Source organism: Neolamprologus multifasciatus, chromosome 2, assembly GCF_963576455.1.
Source record: "Neolamprologus multifasciatus chromosome 2, fNeoMul1.2, whole genome shotgun sequence".
Taxonomy (NCBI): Eukaryota; Metazoa; Chordata; class Actinopteri; order Cichliformes; family Cichlidae; genus Neolamprologus; species Neolamprologus multifasciatus.
The window spans coordinates 13,221,919-13,242,280 of NC_140440.1; the positions used below are offsets into that span (position 1 = coordinate 13,221,919).

At 39.1% G+C, this 20,362-nt stretch overlaps 2 long non-coding RNA genes across 2 annotated transcripts; both read right to left on the reverse strand.

Annotated features, from left to right (window-relative positions):
* Positions 1 to 1,027: 1,027 nt before the first annotated feature.
* LOC146524075 (uncharacterized) lies at positions 1,028 to 4,977 on the reverse strand. The gene is made up of 3 exons (XR_014877906.1): positions 4,843 to 4,977; positions 4,119 to 4,220; positions 1,028 to 4,028 (listed from the first exon to the last, which is right to left on the reverse strand). It is a non-coding gene; the product is annotated as an uncharacterized LOC146524075 (long non-coding RNA).
* An 8,962-nt stretch (positions 4,978 to 13,939) lies between these two features.
* LOC146524076 (uncharacterized) lies at positions 13,940 to 16,606 on the reverse strand. The gene is made up of 2 exons (XR_014877908.1): positions 15,533 to 16,606; positions 13,940 to 15,253 (listed from the first exon to the last, which is right to left on the reverse strand). It is a non-coding gene; the product is annotated as an uncharacterized LOC146524076 (long non-coding RNA).
* Positions 16,607 to 20,362: the final 3,756 nt, after the last annotated feature.

Below are 20,362 nucleotides of genomic sequence, written 5' to 3' on the forward strand. Positions count from 1 at the left end.
CACTTATTTTCCACTGTCACCCTGCGAGCCTCCTCCCCTGCCTCAGGCGTGGAAGATGTGAAGAGAAATACTTGGAAAGAAAAACACACTGCATTAACCTCTGTTTGGTGACCCACTCACAGTCACTGACCAGAGTTCCACCAAGTAATGTAAGCATCCTATCACTCACCTGGATTTGGTCCGAGCCTGCAAACTGATGAAGAGGAAATTAAGAGTCTACCTGATTAAGTACTTCTGGAGAAAGTCATTAGTGTGAATTCTTAAGACCGTTCATTAAAAGCTTGATGGTAAAACACCATTCAAGGCAATTTATAAGGATTGTAGTCACAAGCAGAACTCAGATCCTGAAACAAAAATGTTGAGGAGAGGCTGGAGTCCTTGATTTCAGTGTAGAGCACTGTGGCTGTATCCCAATTCAGGGTCTGCAGCCTTAAAGGCCGCATTTTAAGGCCGATTACGTCACAGTGACGCGACGAAGGCTGGGATACAGCCTGTGTATGCTCTTTAATGGGGGTTAAAGGTGGTGCTCAGGTTGATCCTCTTCAATCAACCTTTAAGCTCAAGAGAAAAATCTTAGTTGGTTGCTTGTTCAATTACCCTGTCAGGGACCAAGCAGTAAAGCATAAAGGACACAGGTACTTAATTAAAAAATATATTTAACAAAGCCAAAAAACAGGCAGACCAATAAAAGAGGTCAACTTAACAGACTAAACTCAAAATAACAATTAATGAAATCTCAGACAAACATAAGATAAACTGACCTGCTGAAAGGACACAGGGGGAACTTAAATACCAAATGACACACACAGGGGAAACAAAAGGGCTGCCATATAACCAACTAATACAAAACAATTAAACAAACTTGAAACACCCCCCCAGGCAATGAAGCATGTGGTTTCATCCAGTTAGGCTGTCAGTGGTACTTCAGCTCTCCCAGCCCTTTGCCAGACAGGAGAAACCAAACCCCAAAGAAAGATGTATTAATATAACATAAAACACAACTTTGACCATATAAACATTGGAAGGTGTGATGGAAAAATAAATACATTTAATAAAGAAACAATATTGGATAATAAGTAGAATACATTTAAACTAGTGACTGCAAAGTAAACTAAAGTGAATCAACTGGTGGTGAAGTGTGGAGCTTACCATGTGTGGCTTGCCATCACATACCCCGTTACGTTCCCTTCTTAATGTTGGTGAATTTCAACGAATTCTTTATAAGAATGTGACTTTGTTTTCAACTGTAACCCTTGTTATCCGACAATAAGAAGGGTAGTCTAATTTTCCTTTGAAACCTTGCCAGTTGCTGTGTGAAAGACATTTTCTCAACCAAATTGTATTGAAAAAAGATAAATTTAGCAGCTTTCCACATCAAAAGGCGTTCTCTACTTTTTGCAAGTTTGACACAAGACGCAGTTGAACACAGCAATAATTCTTAGAAAGTAAAACCACTTTGCCACATCTGAGAGCTTTATCAGAGAGAGCTGCGACATGGAAGAGTCCACGATGTAAGAGCCGAGAGACGGCAAAAAGTTATTTTAGTCCCAGGTTAGTCTCTGGTGTAAATAAATCTCATTACATTCTCATAAATCCTAGTTTGAATAGTAGGTTAGATTTGGCAGGTATTTCATGTCCTGACACAACCCAAAAGGCTGGTTTGTGTTTCCAGCTGGAACTTAACCTGCTTACCCAACAAAACAAAAAAAAAGCTTCCAATATACAACGTAAATAATATTGTGAAGGACATTTATTGCAAAAAATGAACAAAAACCTGTCAGTGTAGTGTTAATATTACTCATGAATTGAAAGTGGTGGATTAGCACAGTGTTTAAGCAGTAACCACTTTTACCTTACCGTTAGCTCCTTTTCATTTATCAGGTTCTTAGTATGACTTTACCTTTCTATGTGGTGGCTGCATGGTTGGAAGCTGTTACTGTCAGTTTGTTTCAGCTGTGGTGCATTCTCACTTCCTTTTTAGTTTCACTAATGCACATGTGCAACTCGCTCTCTCTCTGTGATTGAAAGCCTATAGAGGGAAGCAGAATCCAGTGTACAGGCTGGTTTTTCTTACCTGTCCCTCCTCTGTTCCACATCAAAGAAAGCATTTTGATAACTGAAGAATAAAGTTGTCATCAGTGTTGGGGAGTAACGGAATACATGTACCGCCGTTACGCATTTAAAATACAAAATATGAGTAACTGTATTCCGTTACAGTTACCGTTTAAAAAGGTGGTATTTAGAATACAGTTACTTTGTTGAAATAAATGGATTACACGGCGGTACTTCCCTGTTTCATATTGTGGCGGGTCAGGACTGTTTGGGTTTTGTTTGACAGCTACGTTCTGTTGTTCCAGGCGGCAGCGTTACGGTTGCCATGGTTACAGGGTGACGCTCTCTCTCTGTGTGTTTCCTGGGTGAGAGAGGCCTTTTTGTTGTTGTTGTGCTAAGCTAACAGGCAGAATGCTACAGGCATAGCTCTAAAGAATGTAGCCTGATGGGCAGTGTAGTCCGTGCTGCAGGGAGAATGGACTGCCATACACGTTATGTGTCTGTGAGCGAGGGAGGGAGAAAAAGGAAAAGTACGAGCTGTCATCGAGCAGAAACGGGAGCTGGAAGCATGTAAATATAATAATAACCACTGCAGCCAAGAAGAGAGCCTGACGAGCCCAGCTGTAAGTAAGCTATTAAGACTCGACTGTACACCGTGTTCGTGTTTTCCTCTGAAACAATAAGTTCTGTTGGAGCAGCCTTTCAACGCCTCTCTCTGTCTCTGCTAGCAAAGTTGATCCAGACAACAAAGTAAAGCTAGTTTTCAGCTACGAGCCGACACAGAACCCACCGTATTAGCCAGAGGTCCCTTTACTACGGTTCGGAGCCGCGGACCTTCAGTAACAGTAATAAATCACAGCAATAGTACATTCATGTAGTTGTAAACAGCATGATAATATATTAAGTAATCCAAAGTATTCAGAATACGTTACTCTCATTGAGTAACGTAACGGAATACGTTACAGAATACATTTTGGGGCATGTAATCTGTAATCTGTAATGGAATACATTTTAAAAGTAACCTTCCCAACACTGGTTGTCATCAGCATCAACCCGTCTCTTCAGTGCTGTACATACAGCGTGGTCAGTTTTACGTTTCGTGCCAGAAAACATAAAACTCTGTATTGTAAGTTATGTTTTCAAAGAATATTGATTTTCTATAGAAAGGTGGCAGCAGCAGTGTTATGATTTTGTTTGCTGTGTGTTGTAAACGGATAAAAGTATTTCTGATCAGGAAGATCAAAGAGCTGGTGGGATATTTGAATGCCATAGAAGAATATGAGAGCTCAGGCAGAGCTGTGTCATTGCAGCATGAAAGCAAAAAACATGTTGTGTAGAGAAAATCACGACTACAATCAGCATTATGTTCTCAAACCAAATGGCATATTTGAAAACAAAAAAACAATCGGTAACAGGTAAACATTTTTAATTTGCACTTTAATAAATAAATAATAAATAAAATAAATAGAAAGCAACATTAGAACATATCTGAAAACAGGTCAGCATCAGTAAGTTAAATTCCACAAAAGAACTGCTGTCATACTGAGATAGTGTCTGATTTACTCACTGACAGATTAAATAGATTATTTATGAGGTACAGGGACCTACAGGGCACTTAAGATGACTTTTTTTTGTTGAGAACTTATACAGTGGTCCATTGTTTTCCCAAACTACAGAGCAAACTTAAATATGCGGCCGGTCTCTATCATAGGAAAAGTGTAAACAATAGTATTTTTCTGTGAAAAAGTAGTCGAACACAATTTCATATAAGCTAACATCAAATGTTGCAGCAAATAACTTTAACCAGACTTTCCATGAACACAAAGAATTCAGAATAAATCTGGATGCTAGTTGTGTTGCGACTGAAGAATTTCACTGTTGTAACACTGAAACAGCGTTTTCAGTTTCTCGTGAAACTCTTTTGGTTCGATGAGCGATGGATATGGTGTCTCTACACACCTAGACGTCATGATATTCTAAAGGAAAACACATTAACATGGATTAATGTTGAAAAGTGACATGAATAATCTTAGGTTCAACATAAATGAACAGTCATGATCCCTTACCTGACAGAAACGTTCCAGGCGCTCTGACAGCTTTGGGATGAGTTGGCTTTTTGTACAGTTGAGTAACTTGATGCCCTCGATAAAATACTGAATGGAAGAGTTCTTTCCAGAGAAACACAGGAACATTAGTACAAACTTTGGGAATCCTACTTGTAAGTAGCTGTAAGCATAAGCATAAGTATCCTACTTATGCTGTTTAACTGCCAGAATGTAGCTGGTTCAGTCCTACATGTTATAACACCGTAGTAAGTAAATTTGATTAAAATGGTTTAAACCCCCGGACTGAATTTAAAAGTGAACAGTGAATCTGTAACATCCCCCTTTTTCTCAATTTAACACTTGTACCACAATTATACTTGATTTTTGAAAGCATACCTCAATTTATACTCTAATGGGAGCTATAACTGAGAAACATAAACATCATATTTGAACTAGTTATGAGACCACACACAGGATAGTGTTTTCTGTGGTCACAAAGCAACAGAGCTGAGCGCTGTTGCTACAACACAGTGGCGACAGGACTTTTTAAATGATGAATGCAGTTCATGAAGCAGCTTTCGTGCCCAGTTGTGTCCTAACAAAGTATAAATCCAAAAGTAAGCACTTTTAAAGGATCTTTGTGCTCGTTTTCATTACATGTCTCCCTATCCTACATCTACATGCACCCCTTAAAACCTCTCATGATTGAAAATTAAGGTACTTGGTAATGATAATTCCAACTTACCGATTGTGATACGGAGATGTTTAACTGCTGAGAAAACACAGTGAGAAAACAGAGATGAGCCATCATATTCTTGAATCAGTAAACCAGCATTTGTCCTTGTGCTGTTGTTCAGTACGAGGACAAATGCTAGGTCACATTTCACATTTTCAACAACTACTGACACTTTATAAGGATGTGTTTCTGTGTGTGTGGAAGAAAAGAGATGAATTAGAAAGAAAGCATCCTCCAGTCAACAAAGCTGCACATGAATAGCTGAAATTAGTTCAGATGAGATAAGAGTGAAGCAAAGAGGAAGTGGTAAAGATGCAGAATAGAGCACGCACGATACAAAATGCATTTCTGAACATTTTTAGTGACAGTCAAAAAAGCATTATCAGTCTGTTTGCTTATTGTATATCACATTTAAGCTGGTGTGAATTGTAATTTCATATTCTGTTGTTTTTTTTAGAAATGATTTATGAATGCAAGCTGTGTTGTTAATCTCTTCCCTCCTGTTATAAAACAATCACAGTCACAGAATGGAAGCACGGGAAACAAAAACGCTAATGACCAGTGTTAGAACAGAATTTGTTGTGCACTGAAATACTTACTACTCATGGTTCAGTATCATTACTCATATGTTTTCTCACAAGCGCAAGAGCAGTGTAATTATATAAATATATAATGAATGGAAATAATGTAGGAAGCAGGAATACAGATTGTTCAGAAAGAAAGAAAGCAGAGGCTGCTAACAGCTAACAGGCTCATGAATTTGAACTCTAATCAATTAAAATGACAGAGAACAGAGAAAGTTGGTGAGAAAAGTCATATGTTCAAGAAACACAAGGTGTCAAATGGGAAAAAAATGTAGGCTTACAGTTTTGCTGGACTCGTCAGAACACACCTGTCAAAAAGAGAAACAGAGTTGAAGCAACAGCAGTAACAACCTAAATGTCAAATAGATGCCGAGCAGCAACATCGGCTACTTTATCTGCTATCTAATCCGCACTTCACCCACACAAAGTCATCGGTTTTCTTGTAGCTTACATGAGAATGGTGCAGGTGAATCCCTGACAAGAGGCTTTTGATTCACCAATTCAAAGTTTTACCCCTGGCATACTGAAACCCTACGTTACACGTCTATATAACAACCTAAAACCTAAAAGAAAAGAGAAACACTTTGGATAACAAAGTAAGTAATCAGATAAAGCAGACGGGATTAAGACACAACAACATCTGACTGCTTTTTAAAAGATGGTTTTGTGCATAATTGTGTTGAATTTCTTTACAGTTTTAAGTACCACCACATAAAAAGAATCACAATACAATTTTTCACTCACTGGTCGGTCAGCTTACCTTCAGAGCCTCAAGCTCTTTGGTCGCATGTGCTGATAGTGCTGATCGTGCTGATCGTGCTGATGCACAATTATTGGTAGCAGGAGCTGAAAAGGATGAAATGACAAGAAGAGCCAGAAGCATTGGGAGCAGCATCCATGAAGAGGTGGAGGTAGAGGATCCAGTCATGATGGCAATAATAGATATAGACCTGAGAGCTTACGCTAAAATATGCTTTTAGATTTTCAGTCAATATTTTAATTCAAAATAATTGAATAATAGGCTGTATTTTCAAGCTCAGATGAGGTCCCTGCAAAGGTTCTGTTAACTGTTTATACAGCTTTATCAGTTTTCTAAAACGTCCCAAGTCTCGTTGCACGAACCTTCCACTGAGTTTGTGGATAGGTGATAGCTTGCCACCTTTTTAATACACCGGGTCGACACATTTCCAAACTTTGGGGAATCCCTACTTGGTTGTCCATTAGGGTTATGCTCCCACACAGGATGTCCTTAGTCAATAGGACCTTACATGGTGGCAAGACTGATACAGCATGTTTGTGCTCATGCTAGCCACATATCAGTGAGATCTCACTACTTATGACTGTCGCGGCATTTCCTCACCTCTGTGAAGAGCTGGCCGTCACTGTACAGAGGAAAATAAGTCAAATACTTTCTCTTTTGTAGTTTGGTGGCTGTGCACTGAAATCAGGTTTTATCCAGCCAGCAGCTCTGAGACTTGGTGTAAACTTGGTGAAACATGTAACAATGTAGCACAATGGTAGAACCTGGAGAAAATTTCATTTGATTGTATTTATACAGCCCCAAATCACAACAAGTTTGTCCTATTGTAATGATAATAATGTCGTTTATTGATCCCCATGGGGAAATGACTCTCTCTGCATTTGAACCTCTCAGTGAAGCAGTGGGCAGCCTCTAAGCAGGCACCGTAAAGCGCTTTGAGTGCTCAGAAGAGCAGAAAAGCGCTATAACAACCAGTCCATTTACCATTTAGCAGTATATGTATGTAAATGTCAGTTTCCAGTGATTATTTTCATGTTGACTTGTAATAAAATATCTCTGCTGTTACTGCAGTTGTAACTTTGCATACATGTCCATTTCATCTTTTGGAGCATGAAAAGGACACAGTGGACTTTACAGTTCTGTGTAGCATAGCAGAGAAAACAAAAGACATGCAGAGATTCATGCTTTTGTCTAGTTGGCTAAGAATCTTACAATAATAGTATTTTTGTGGGCTAAGTGAATGACCAGTTGTATTATTTTGTTGGCCATTATACGCACAATGCCAGTTACAAGCTACCAGTCTTGGCACAAGCAGCGAAAGCAGATATGAGGAGATGTGTGGAGATGAGAAATGAAATGAGATTTTCTTGTGAACCTATAAACATACTGAAAAATTATGCAAGTAACTGACATTTGTTTGTTATAGAAATCTGCAACTTGCTGTTGTTTAGTAAGATAAAATGTGTCAGACAAAGTTGGATGAACAAATATTAATTTTCATGTAATTACTTGTGCTATTGGAAACTGTAAAGTTTGACCTTTTATTATGGAAATAAATGTTGGCATTTAATAAAAGTCAAAAGTCAAATTCACCCAAGAAAAGCTTAATAATCTTTCATGTTGTGTTCGGGTCCAATTTGACTGATTTACAACTTAAAACACTCATAAATATTGTGTTTTACATCTGATTGCCTCAAGGCCTCCTGACATCCTCCAGACCATGCACCTGAACATATAAAAGTGATGAGCACCTCTTTCAGTGAATTTTGAGTGTTTCAATCAACCTTGTTACACCTGTGGGAATCCACTCACTCACTTACTGACTGAACGACCCACTGACTGAATTTGGTGGCGAAAAATGTTTTTGTGCTAATTTAAGAGCAGTTAAATCACACCGGTCCATCTTAACCAGGAACACTAAAGTCAGGGGCGGGAGGTGAACACAACCGGAGGGGTAATCTGTGCTTCTCTTTTTACTGTTGTGAGAAAAGGGGGATGGAGAATACACTGTAGTGGAAGAATGGGTGAAACCGAAGACTCGGACTTACTTAACATTCTCTTATTAATTGAAATTAAAATCAAGCCTTTCAGAACCTTAACTCTGTGTTTGATGTGACAGAAAGAAATGAAGGCAAACATCTCTAATTTGCACGTCTTCACCCAAGCCGTGCAAATGATCAGTTCTGAATTTTGATCAGATTCTGGAACAGCATTCATTATGATTTTGGTAGAAGAACATTACACCAGGAACTGAAAACAAGCAGTACATGACCAAGTTTTCAGAGTTCACTAGAAGTGTTCAATACAAAGTGTATTTCACCCAGCTGCAGTGAAGGGTTGCTGCTGTGGTGAAGACAGATATTAGTAAAGTGTCAAGATTAGCTTTATGAACCATCCTTGCATTTTGAAACTAGACACTTCACTCTGTTCAGCTTACCATTTACCAGTCACACCAGCTTTTGACATATCATGCCTTTTGAACATGTTAAAGTAGTTAAAATATGAAATAAACACAAGAGAATAAATGATTCTATTAAAATAAATACTAAATAAACATTGATGTTTTTGTAAAAACAAGTTTTGAGGAGTGATTTAAAAGCAGACAGCTTGCTAACTGCAGCTGCTTCATCCCTTTTGCATTGAGGCGGGAACAGTTAGGAGAGGTGGGGTTAGGTCAAAGTAATAAATAAAAGTTTAAATGAGTTCGGTATTGTGGAATTATAATATTATTTTATGCCATGTTAGACCCCTAATTAAAGATTGTGAATTATTATGTAGTTTTAGTTTGCATTATTCTCCTGAATTAGAAGAAGGTGATCACTATTACATTTGTTAAATTGATCTGCATTACATTAGACTGCTGATTTATTGTGAATGAATGATATTGTTTTATGATGCATTATACTGCTGAGTTAGAAGAAATACTGTTCGCAGAAAGTCATCGCCTTATTTGTCTGGTTAGAAAAGAACAGAGCATACTGCCCCATCTCAGCAGGAGCAGATAAACAGGGAGCCAAGGTCGTAGCTTAGGCGCTGTGTGAGAAAGAAGGTGAATGTTTAGGCTTTTATGATTAGGTGGGGGCCACTAGAGGCTATAAGAGTTTGATCAAGGCTCCACCATTGAGAGATCTGATGCTGTCTGCTGTATGGTGTCCATCTCCCACGCGTGTGTTCATTAAATCATCGTTTGACTCGACCCGGCCGGACCAGTGTTGTTGTTTTGGTTTTCCTCTTGTATCCATCCCCAATATTTGAATCCGTGACAGTATCTTAAACTGATTTAAACTGGTTTGGTATCTGGTAGCCAGTGTAGTGTAGCAAGGGTGGGAGGGATATGCAGTCTTTGATAAAAGTTTTGAAAAGACTGGAGGGGAAATATTCCTCTTCCATACTGGTCAATTGCTTGTCATCTTTATTTTAGTCATTAGACACCATCTTGCTCAATTATTCCATTACATTCCCCTGGAATTACCAGATTCAGATTCAGATTCAGAATTTATTTGTCACAAGACACTTTGTTAATGTTGGTGGCAATGTGGGTGCATACCTCACACAGAATTCCACCGATGAATTAAAATGATAACAACGTGGCTTTGTTTCCTCTGCAAAACTAATTTTGCTTTGAAGGTTTGTGAAAGAAACCTTCAAAGGTGTGTGAAAGAAAGAAGACAAAAAGTTAAAAGATCATTATTTTAAAGAGGTATCGTGACAAACAAAACAAAATCTAGCACATTTTCGCACTAAAAGCCTAACATATTGTTAGTTCGTGACACAGACGAACTCAGCAGCGATTCTTAGAAAGTAAAACCACCTCGCCACATCTGAGAATTGCTGCTTTATCAGAGGGATACGAAATGGAAGAGTTCAGGAAGTTAGGGCGCACAGAGGTGCACATCGCTCTAGTATCAAGCTAGTCTCCAGTATAAATGAATTAAACTTATTATGAATTAAACTTTTATACCATAAATCTCCATTTGAACTGATCTGTGTTATGTAATTCATTTTGCTTTGCTAAATGACCTCATATGCCTTTGTTACAAAACAAAACTAATTACAAAAGAAGCAGAACACCTTTTCATCTTTCTTTCAACAACATGTTATAAAAACGGTTGTAAAGTGACGTTTTGTGGATCTACAACATTTTGCAGTGTGATGTTGGCCCAGCCCTTTGCAGCTATAACAGCTTCCTCTGGCAAGGACGAGGTTCCTCATTCCACGAGGTTTAGCTGCGTGTTTATGGACTTTGCCGGCCTGACAGGTCTTTAACACGGCGGTATCACTTTACCCAGCTGTGCTAGCTAATTATAGGTCACTCTCCAACCTCTCTTTATTTTCAAAGATTCTTAAAATATCAGGTTTGTTTGGTTTATTTACAGCTGGGGTCTCAAGCTTAAATGAGCTGTGGGCCACTGCTATCACTGTCATCTCCTGTGAGGGCCACTTTAGTGTTCAAGTAGCACAAAAAAAACAAGCAAACAGACAAATGAGAAAACACAAATATTTCCAAAATAGTAATGTTTTGTTGTATTTTTAAAATTTCAAATTTTGTATAACAAGACAATTTTTTCCTCTCACTCTTAACTAACTGAAGCCTTTCATTAAACTACCAGTTAAACACATTGGCACTCTTTTTCTGACCCGTGGCAGCACCTCTGCTATCATTTTGTTCCTATTTGTTGAAATTTAAAGCAGACACAAGTGTACACATTAGTTTTTGACTGCTCACACGTGTGTACTCTCTGCTGTACATATTAAACCATTTTGTGCTTTTTAAAAAACGTATTTGAACATTGCACTCAACAACGAACAGAACAAGTAACTTCAAGGGTCAAACCGCGTTGTATTTATTCACGTCAATATATGGGGTCACGAGTATGGGTGGCGTGAGCCGCAAGTGGCCCCCGGGCCACGAGTTTGAGACCCCTGATTCAAATCATCACAGCGACAGTGATTCGGAAATCAGAGACTTTTAATATTAGGCTTCAAGCTCTCCTTTCTAATAAAGCATATAGTTATGTCATGATCCTGAGTCTGCCGACTCTGTGTTTTGTGTTTCTTTATGCTTTTGTTTATCCTGAGTATGTATTCTGTTATGATTTACCGTTTGTTAGGTTTCTGTTCTGTGCCTGCCCTGGTCACACTTCTGTGGCGTCACACTGTCTGTTTGTGAATCTGTCTGTTTAGTTCAGTGTCCTGTCTGGTTCTCTGTGTCTGAGTTTCCTGTTTTATTCTGAAGGTCCCTGTCTCGTGTGAGTGTGTTCAGATTACGTTTCCTCTGTCCCGTCAGCTCTCTGCCTCTCTCCCCGATCCGTATGTTCTCTGGTTTGTTATTTCGTCTTCCCAGTTTAGGTTTCTTTAGTTCCCTGTCATCCCTCACTGCCTGTTTGCCACTACACCACCCTGTAAAGAAACATCACTCGAATCATCAGTCATCGCCTGTATTTTGGGTCCTCCTTTCCTCCAACGCCACACGGCTCGCCTCGGCAGCCGTGACAAGTTAGGCCTGGATCAGGTGACCCTGTCACGCTGCACAGGCCTCGGCTGCTGGGGATTCCCATGATGCATTGAGCATTTCTTCTTCTCCTTGTTAGTAAAGAGTTGTGAACAAATGCATTTACTGAGACTTTAAAGACAAACGTCAGCTCTCAGCTTTACTTATTGCTTTTGCAATAGAAGTCGGGAAATTCAAATACAATTTCCATAACTGAACTTGTTTTTGCTTTTTTGTGATTTTAATAAATAAATCACCCTGTCTAATGTGTTTTTAACTTTATGGATGTTTTCTTCTTTCGGGACTTGGTGAGCACTCAGCCCATATTTTTATACATTTACATTTACAGCAGTTGTTGTACTCGTAGATGTGACAATGAGTTTTGTTTGTGATTCACCAAAAGTCACGTTTTCTAATGTAAACATCTTTGCAAATCTTTAATTTGTGGAGCCTTTCATTCAGACCAAAGTTCCCTCTAAATGTTCTGTAAGACCTTTTCATCTGAAGTTGCTGATATAAGTAAGGTCACCAAAAACACCAGGACACAAACTTGTCAAGGGGTCATCAAAATTATTCATCACGTTGTAGAAACGCGTTGTAAACAATCCTGTGAGTGACTCACACCTCGTTTGTCAGCTCACTGAGGTTAACCACTCTGCAAATATGAAAGTGTTACTAAATAAACACAAAAGGATTTGAAATGAGTAAGAGGTAGTCAGCATTCTCTGTTTAGAAATTTTGGGGAAAATACTTGTTTTACTTTTTGCCCAGATAGGATCAGACCTGTTCATCTCAGTAGGTGATGTCCATCAGAGGAGGTGGGGTTTGTGTTACTTCACCAGTAAGCTGAGCTACAGTGGAAGTGGCAAACACAATGCAGAGTTGCCCTTTCTGCTGTGGTTACGCAGCAGAAATACGAGGCCCTTACTCTGCGATTACTGCTGATGAAATTTCAGTATTTTGTTTCAATAACATTTGGCAAACTCAAGAAACGTATCATACACACACACACACATATACACATATATATTTATATATATATATATATATATATATATATATATATATATATATATATATATATTTATTTATTTATTTATTTATTTACTTATTTATTAGGGGTGCAACGATACACAAAATTCACGGTTCGATACTTTGGTGTCACGGTTCGATATTTTTTCAATACAAAAAAATGTTCATGCCTTTTTAATTTGTCATTTATTAAAATTATAAATATATATTTTAACTCAAAAGTACAGTTTTAAAATTTAATGTTGCTGAAACAACAAAGTAATAAAATAATACATCTATCTGATCGAGGAATCACTCATCTTTGGAAAAGAGAGTTTATTACAGAGAAATGTCTCTTTCCAAAGAGATGTGCTAACGGCTGTAAATGACTCGGGTAAAGTTTGTAGCATGCGTGCTTGTTGTTTTTGTCTGCTTCCACTTGTCTATATATTTGGAGGATTTGTTGTGGTGGTGAAACGCTGTACCTTGATATAATAATTGACATCCTTTTCCGAACGCAAGGAGTCCAGGCTCCTGAGACCTTTAAACTTTATCACGTATTCTGACATCATCAACTTGGCCAGCAACTACCTACCATAGGCTTTAGTGACCGATTTCTACCATTTATACACCTTCAAAAACATCTTACCAGTTTAATGTTATGAAGATATCATTACATTTACTTCCACAGAATTTGAATATTGAATCTTATGACACAAAGTTACCCGGCGACAAGAGCAGGATGTGTACTGTTATCCAGTTGTTAAGTCTGACGTCACTAGCCGTCTCTGGGCCTAAACTCTGCTGCAGGTCCATATATCAAACATCACTATGGCATTACTGAGAGTTGAAAAACAGTCTAAAGTCTTTCATCTTTAATAAAATGATCAGCGTTCTGCTCTACCAGGTGTAACAATTGAGTTTAACATCCAGGCATCCATGAAAACGGAATTTATGACATTTAACGGAGTTAGAAGTTAGCAAGAAGTTAGCTCGCTAGCTTCTATCTAAATACAATATAGCATGTCCTGACTGCGGGGTTTTGGAAACAAATTCAAACGTACAGCTCTGTTATCACTTCCAACATAAATGAAGACAGAAAACTAAACAGCAGTGACGTTTGTAGGGTTACTGAAGTTTGGCTAGCTGGTATATAATGATGTGCTACGTGACCGCTAGCGACACAGCTATGTTAGCATAATATAAACAAGCTAACTTTTTTTCCACTCGATAAAAGTTAACGTGAGTGTTCTCGGTGGTCAGGAACAAATGTAATCGCATGGCAGGATGCTGTAAAAGGACCAAACTTCAGCCAGGAGAACAACTGAGATAATCCATCCACAATACGAGGTTAGTCATTCATATACTGCTGCATGGGCTGGGCTGTAGTTACATCCTAAGGTTTTAAAAACTGAGCTTAAATAAATGATTAGCAGTAATAAAAGCCGAGGGAGGTCAACAGTGATCACTGACTGTTTTAGGAGCTTTTTGAGATTAAATAGAAGAAAATACAAAACATTAAACATGTTAACAACACAAAAGCCATATTAAATGCAGACTACTTTAGGCCCGGAAGTAGGATTCGTCACGTCATCACTTAACAACCGGATAGTTAACATTTAATGATCTTTTTGTCTTTTTACCATCACTTTAATTTTAAATTCTTACGAGGCATCTCTGATTCTTACATCCTATTTGGAAATTCAAATGTTTGGAATGTAAACAGAACACACCATGATAATTACGTGATCCTCTTTGAAAGCAACAGATAAAAACAATATAGTAATATAGCAAAAAACAAAAACAAAACTCCAATGTACAAATCCTGGAATTACCTCACATTTGACTTAAGATAATGGAAATTAGTAACAATAATAATAAATTTAAAAAAAACCCTACTTAGATTTTTACACATCTGGCATTGAAAATGTGTTTTTGGTGTGTGTGTCATCAACATGTAATCCATTTTTTTCTGACTGCAGGACATTCGACTATTTGATGCAAACAAACACAACTTTCTAGGGAAACAACCTCTCACCATCTCTAAGTATGTTTGTGGTTTGGGGTTTCTTTAGTGCCTCGAGGTCTGGGAAACTTTGAAGCATGAAACTTTGAAGATAATCTGAGGCCAACTGTCCAAAGTGTCAAAGTGTCACACGTTAACCTTTTCCTCAGAAAAACATTGAAAGCTAAAATGTATTTGCTGAATCTATAAATGAATGGAGGAGTTGATATTCCTTGTGATTTTGTGATTTTCACCTTTATCTGTGGCTGATGAAAGTAAAATAAATTTAAAAAATCAGCAAAAATGTGATGTAGCCGACTCACATAAACACATAAATATATCACATTGGTAGGATATGCATAACATAAAATGCTACAACAATAAATAATTTCTTAATTAAATATTTTTGTTTATAGCAAAGTGTAATATACAAATCTGTACTTGCCTCCTTGGGCTGTGTTTGAATTGTGTGAGCCGTTGTGAAGTGCTGTTTGGTTCATTTTCTTAAGCACACATCTGGTTGTGGTCCATCCACTCCACTGGGGCGCATACTTGGGTTCATCAGGACCCTACACCACCAGGCAGAAAAAAAGGTAAAAGGGAGCATATAAAAACACAAAAAATAAAGAAAGCAAGAAGACATCAACCAAAACTGGTTGAGCCAAAGAAGAAAACTCCCCAACACAAGCTAAAGAACATCTGTCATGGTCCTCCGGTTTGCCTTGGGTTGCTGTCTTCACCCCCTCCCGCCAGGACAGCGCCTTCTGCTGACTCATCATTCCTGATCATTCCAGCCTGTACTTAAGACCTGGGCGGCGTACTGTTCCTCCCTGGATCGTTGTACTTACCTCAGTTAGCGTAGTCTCTTCTTAGTAAATTCCCTTGTGTTTCCTGGTTTTCTTCAAACAGCTGTTTGTCCATCTCCTTGTACAGATCTCCCTGGATCCTTCTTGGCTGAGGATCAGTGAGGATCTGCGTGGAGTAGATGGAGTGTGTTTTTGCCACAGACTGAACGAAGAACGTGGAGCCCCCCTTCCCCAGATCACTGTATATGTATATATTTCACTTGGTGTTGATATTAAATTCCCCCTTCGACGGCACAGTTTGAGACATGGCTCACCCGGCGTGACAGCATCATATCTGGAAAAAAAAAACACTTAAAGGTTTGCTTTATTTCCTGTGTTTACCTTTACTAATAGCTCTATCTCTAATATCTCTCTCTGTGATAATAATGTCTGCTATAATGAGACACATTTCCTTATGAAATATCTCCATGCCTGCAGTAGTGGGCCTACTGTTGCTTTTAAACAAATGTTAAACTGCATGTATCTGACTGTTTTGAAGCGGTTAAGTTAAATTATATTGTACATCAAATTATGTGTGCACTGATTTCTGTTTTTATTTCAAAATGGAGAGGTGTAACAATTAAAATGTGCACGTTGCTTTTCAAAAGACAACAGTTGGAGAGGTATAGTTGCATTATATTAGACAGGTCAGTTTAATTCAGCAGTGAATGAATGAAATAATTCAACCATCTGTAGCTCCGTAGCAGAAAAGACCTCATCTGTTTTTCACATGTCAATTTCTTTGCCTTCTTGGTCACGTCCTGTCTTTGCCATCTCTACTTTATGAACTCACTCCTCAGACTGCTGTCACTGTCAGAGAAACTCCTTGTCCAAATCTTCCCCCACAGGCCTCTGGGATGTCTGTGCCTTCCCCTCTCCTCCTCTATTTCCCCAAACTCCAGGTAATGCTGCATCTTGCTTATTTGGCTGACGTCAAAAGAGTCAACAAAGTGCATATCCATGTATACTCACAATGCGTACATATCAAAATTAAGTTCCTGGGAACCATCAGGTGAATGAAAGAAAGCTGTAACGATAGATAGCATCAATCTCATGTCTTCATGATGAGCCTCTGAGATTAAAGTAAACTTTTATTATTTATTTAAATTGTACAAATTACTGTGAATGATGTTAACCAAACTCAGGCTCTAATCATGCTTTGCTCCATATGGTTTCCACAGCCTGCCCTGTTCTCCCTGCCTCAGCTCTTTCTGAGGGTCCTTGACTTTAGAAAACATTGTTAGGAAAAACCTAGCTTGAAATGACACAACTGCAGAACTGATCCAGTATGGTTTTATAATATATGCATTTTTATAATGATGCAAAAACAGCATTGTACGACATGTGCTGGGTTGGCCGGCAGAGAGATATCTGCAAAGTTCCTGGACTTATTAGCAACTGGTAATAATCGTTGGTAAGGACTGGAAGATGGAGACTTGTGGAAGCAAAGTCACCAGTCAAGGATACGTGGTTAGAATCGTCTCCTATGGCAGTTGGAGACACGATAACTGGCGCCTGATATCAGTCACCACCAGTTTTAACTGTTTTTATTCTCATATAAAACTCTGTGAACTACTGGGAGAGGTTACTCTCCTCAGGGAAGTTGGCTGCAGCTGTGCCTGATTTCTGAACACAAGAGAGCCACGTACATGCTCATATTTAATCATCTAATGACTTAATAAACAACAATCACAAGTTATTTTGGCTCGTCATTCCTCAAAGTACATCTGTTGTCACACTTTAATAATTATTTTGCTTTAACATCCATCCATTGGAGCCTGTCCAGCTTCCAGATTTATGAATGCATATAAACATCTGATATTTGTATTTTATTTTAGTTTTTAGGTATTAAAGCATGTCAGTAAATGATTTGTGAGTGACCCTTGATGTGACAGGTTTCCACAGTGGCCCTCAGTAATAGTTTGACTCACCTGCTTAAACATTTGAAGAGTTTTGGATAAGGTTGGTTTTTTTTGTTTGTTTCATTTGCTCAGAAGTTGTGGTTTAAATGACACCTCATTAAATGTCATCATTCATTCTGGCAGTATAGAGTAGATTCACGATAACTAACCTATTTTCTTTCACTGAATTTCAATCTTCTCTCCATTTCTTTTGTGTTTCTCTGGAGGCCTGACTTGTTCCAAGATTTGAGCTTCCATGGAACATCGCAGAAAAACCTGTCAGTCAATTTGAAAAGTGAGAAAGGTCTTTATTTCTCAGTTCTGAAATGTTGACTAATTTATTGGTGGAAAGGGCTCTGTGTGGCCTGACCAACGTGATGGTGGTGATAGGGAGAGAGAAGAGCCGCTGGGTTGTCTTATCTTGTTTGGTTTGAATGCAGAAGCACAAAGTTTTCCACCAGTCTGTTTATGAAAGTGAAAAATCACAATGTGTCTCTGAACAATCCACAATTCAGTGAATTCTTTTCACAAGAACAATGTTTCTCAAAATGTTTGCACTTTTTGAGGTTTTAGCTTTTTTTACTGCCTTCTTTGTGTCTCTCAGTAGTTGTACATACATTAATAACTGAACTCAAACATCTGAGGGCTGCAAGATGTTCCTAATGAAACGCTTTGATTTTAGTGATGTCACTGAGTTAAAGTATGTTCCAGGTTTAGATGCACATAATTTTCCACAATCTCATCAGAAACTACTCATGTTGAGTTGAATGAGAGCTTATCTTATTGCTGCTCTTTCTATGAGTGTAATGGGAAAGCCTCACAGCTGAACTTGCAGTAAAGACCGTTGATGAGATAGTATCTTAAGATTCCCCTTTTCAGTGTGTAACTTATCCAGCTGGGGGAGTTCCAGTGTGGGATGTCACAGGGTTGACTCTAAAAATGAATATATATTCATTTATATATACATTTACTACCACTACTAAGTTTTAAAATTACTCATACTAATCTTTCTGGGTCACAAAATAAACTTTTAACATATTTGCAGGTGAGAAAGTAGCTGTGTAAACATCAAATATCTGCTCGGTTTATCAAGATATCGCATATTTGCAAAAGTGCTTTGACGTTTTCGGAGACGTCTGCTACCCACCAGCTCGATAGCTCAAGGGTCACTGATGCCGCCGAGAATGACACAACTCCCGGCACATCATTTTCAGATCACCGCGGACTTTCGCTGCTCGGGTTAAACGTAATATATAAGTCACTTAGACAACCTAAAAATGATATTGTTGGGCTTTTTTCAGTGTTTTGTTTGTTCGTGAGTAAATCGGTTTGGCTGAGATTAAAGTTATTAGATTAGATAAAATAAAACTTTATTAATCCCCTGGGTGGGTTCCTCCGGGATTTTCACACAGCTGACTAAACGTCAAACAGAAAACTGATTAAACACAAGTGTGAGACGGTTGAGAATTTACGCCAGTGTCCTGTTATATTTTAGACAGCAAGGAGCAGACGGCTTAGTTTACTAAACTCCGAGATAGCGGTGACGCTAATTTGAAGGCTAGACCGTCCAATTTCCCCAGCCGTTTACTTCCGGCCTACCCAACCTTCTGAGGACCCGGCCCACATAGACTGCGAAGGCCGGGTCCTCAGGAGGATGCAGCCCATGAATTTGGACACGACCTATGACCCAAGAGCAGCCAAGAAAACTCTTAAATGGTTTCAGAGAAATAAAAAATAAAGCTGCGCGAATGGCCCAGCCAATCACCTGACCTGAATCCAACTGAAAATCTATCAAAGGAACAAAAAAAAAAAGTTTTTCCCCCTCTCGCACCTGCAGGTGATTTGGGTCTTCTACCAGAAGCCTGGGAGTTTGAGGGTCCTGCAGTATCTTAGCTGTTCCTAGGACTGCTCTCTTCTCGACAGAGATCTCTGATGTTGTTCCTGGGATCTGCTGGAGCCACTCGCCTACCTTGGGAGTCACCGAGTGCTCCGATTAAGTTGAAAGTTGAAAGCCTTTATTGTCATTATACATAGTATAACAAAATTAGAAACAGCTGCACACGTGCTTATAGCACATTATAAAAACTAAACAATAATTTAACTATACACTTAATATAAATATAAATACACAGTACAGCACTGACAGAGACAAACAGGCAGAGAATTGATGATATTTCAGTGCAGATTGCTTTTTGTACAAGTTTGAGTTGAGTACGGTGATGGCTTTGGGGAAGAAGCTGTCCCTGAGTCTGTTTGTTCTGGCCCTTATGGATCTATAGCGCCTGCCAGAGGGCATTAGGTTGAAAAGATGGCAGCCGGAGTGGGTAGTGTCCTTTAAAATGTTTCTGGCCCTACTAAGACAACGGGAGTTGTAGACAGCAGACAAATGGTAAATGGTCTGTATTTGTATAGTGCTTTACTTGGTCCTAAGGACCCCAAAGCGCTTTACACTATACACAATCATCCACACACTGGTGATGGCAGCTACATTGTAGCCACAGAGGGCGCACTGACAGAGGCGAGGCTGCTGGACACTGGCGCCACCGGGCCCTCTGACCACCACCAGTAGGCAACGGGTGAAGTGTCTCGCCCAAGGACACAACAACCGAGACTGTCAGAGACGGGGCTCGAACCGGCAATCTTCCGATTACAAGGTGAACTCCCAACTCTTGAGCCACGTTCGCCCCATTGGAGGGTAGCCGATGATTTTTTGTTTACCACCTTCTGCAGTCTCTTCTTGTCTGCCTCCGTGCAGCTGGTGTGCCACACTGTCACTGCACAGGTCAGCAGGCTCTCGATGGTGGATCTGTAGAAGGTCACCAGCAGCGGGGTGTTTAGTTGCTCCTTCCTGAGCACCCTTAGGAACTGTAGCCGCTGCTGGGCTTTCTTGAATAGGGCCGTGGTGTTAGCTAACCAGGAGAGGTCTGCAGAG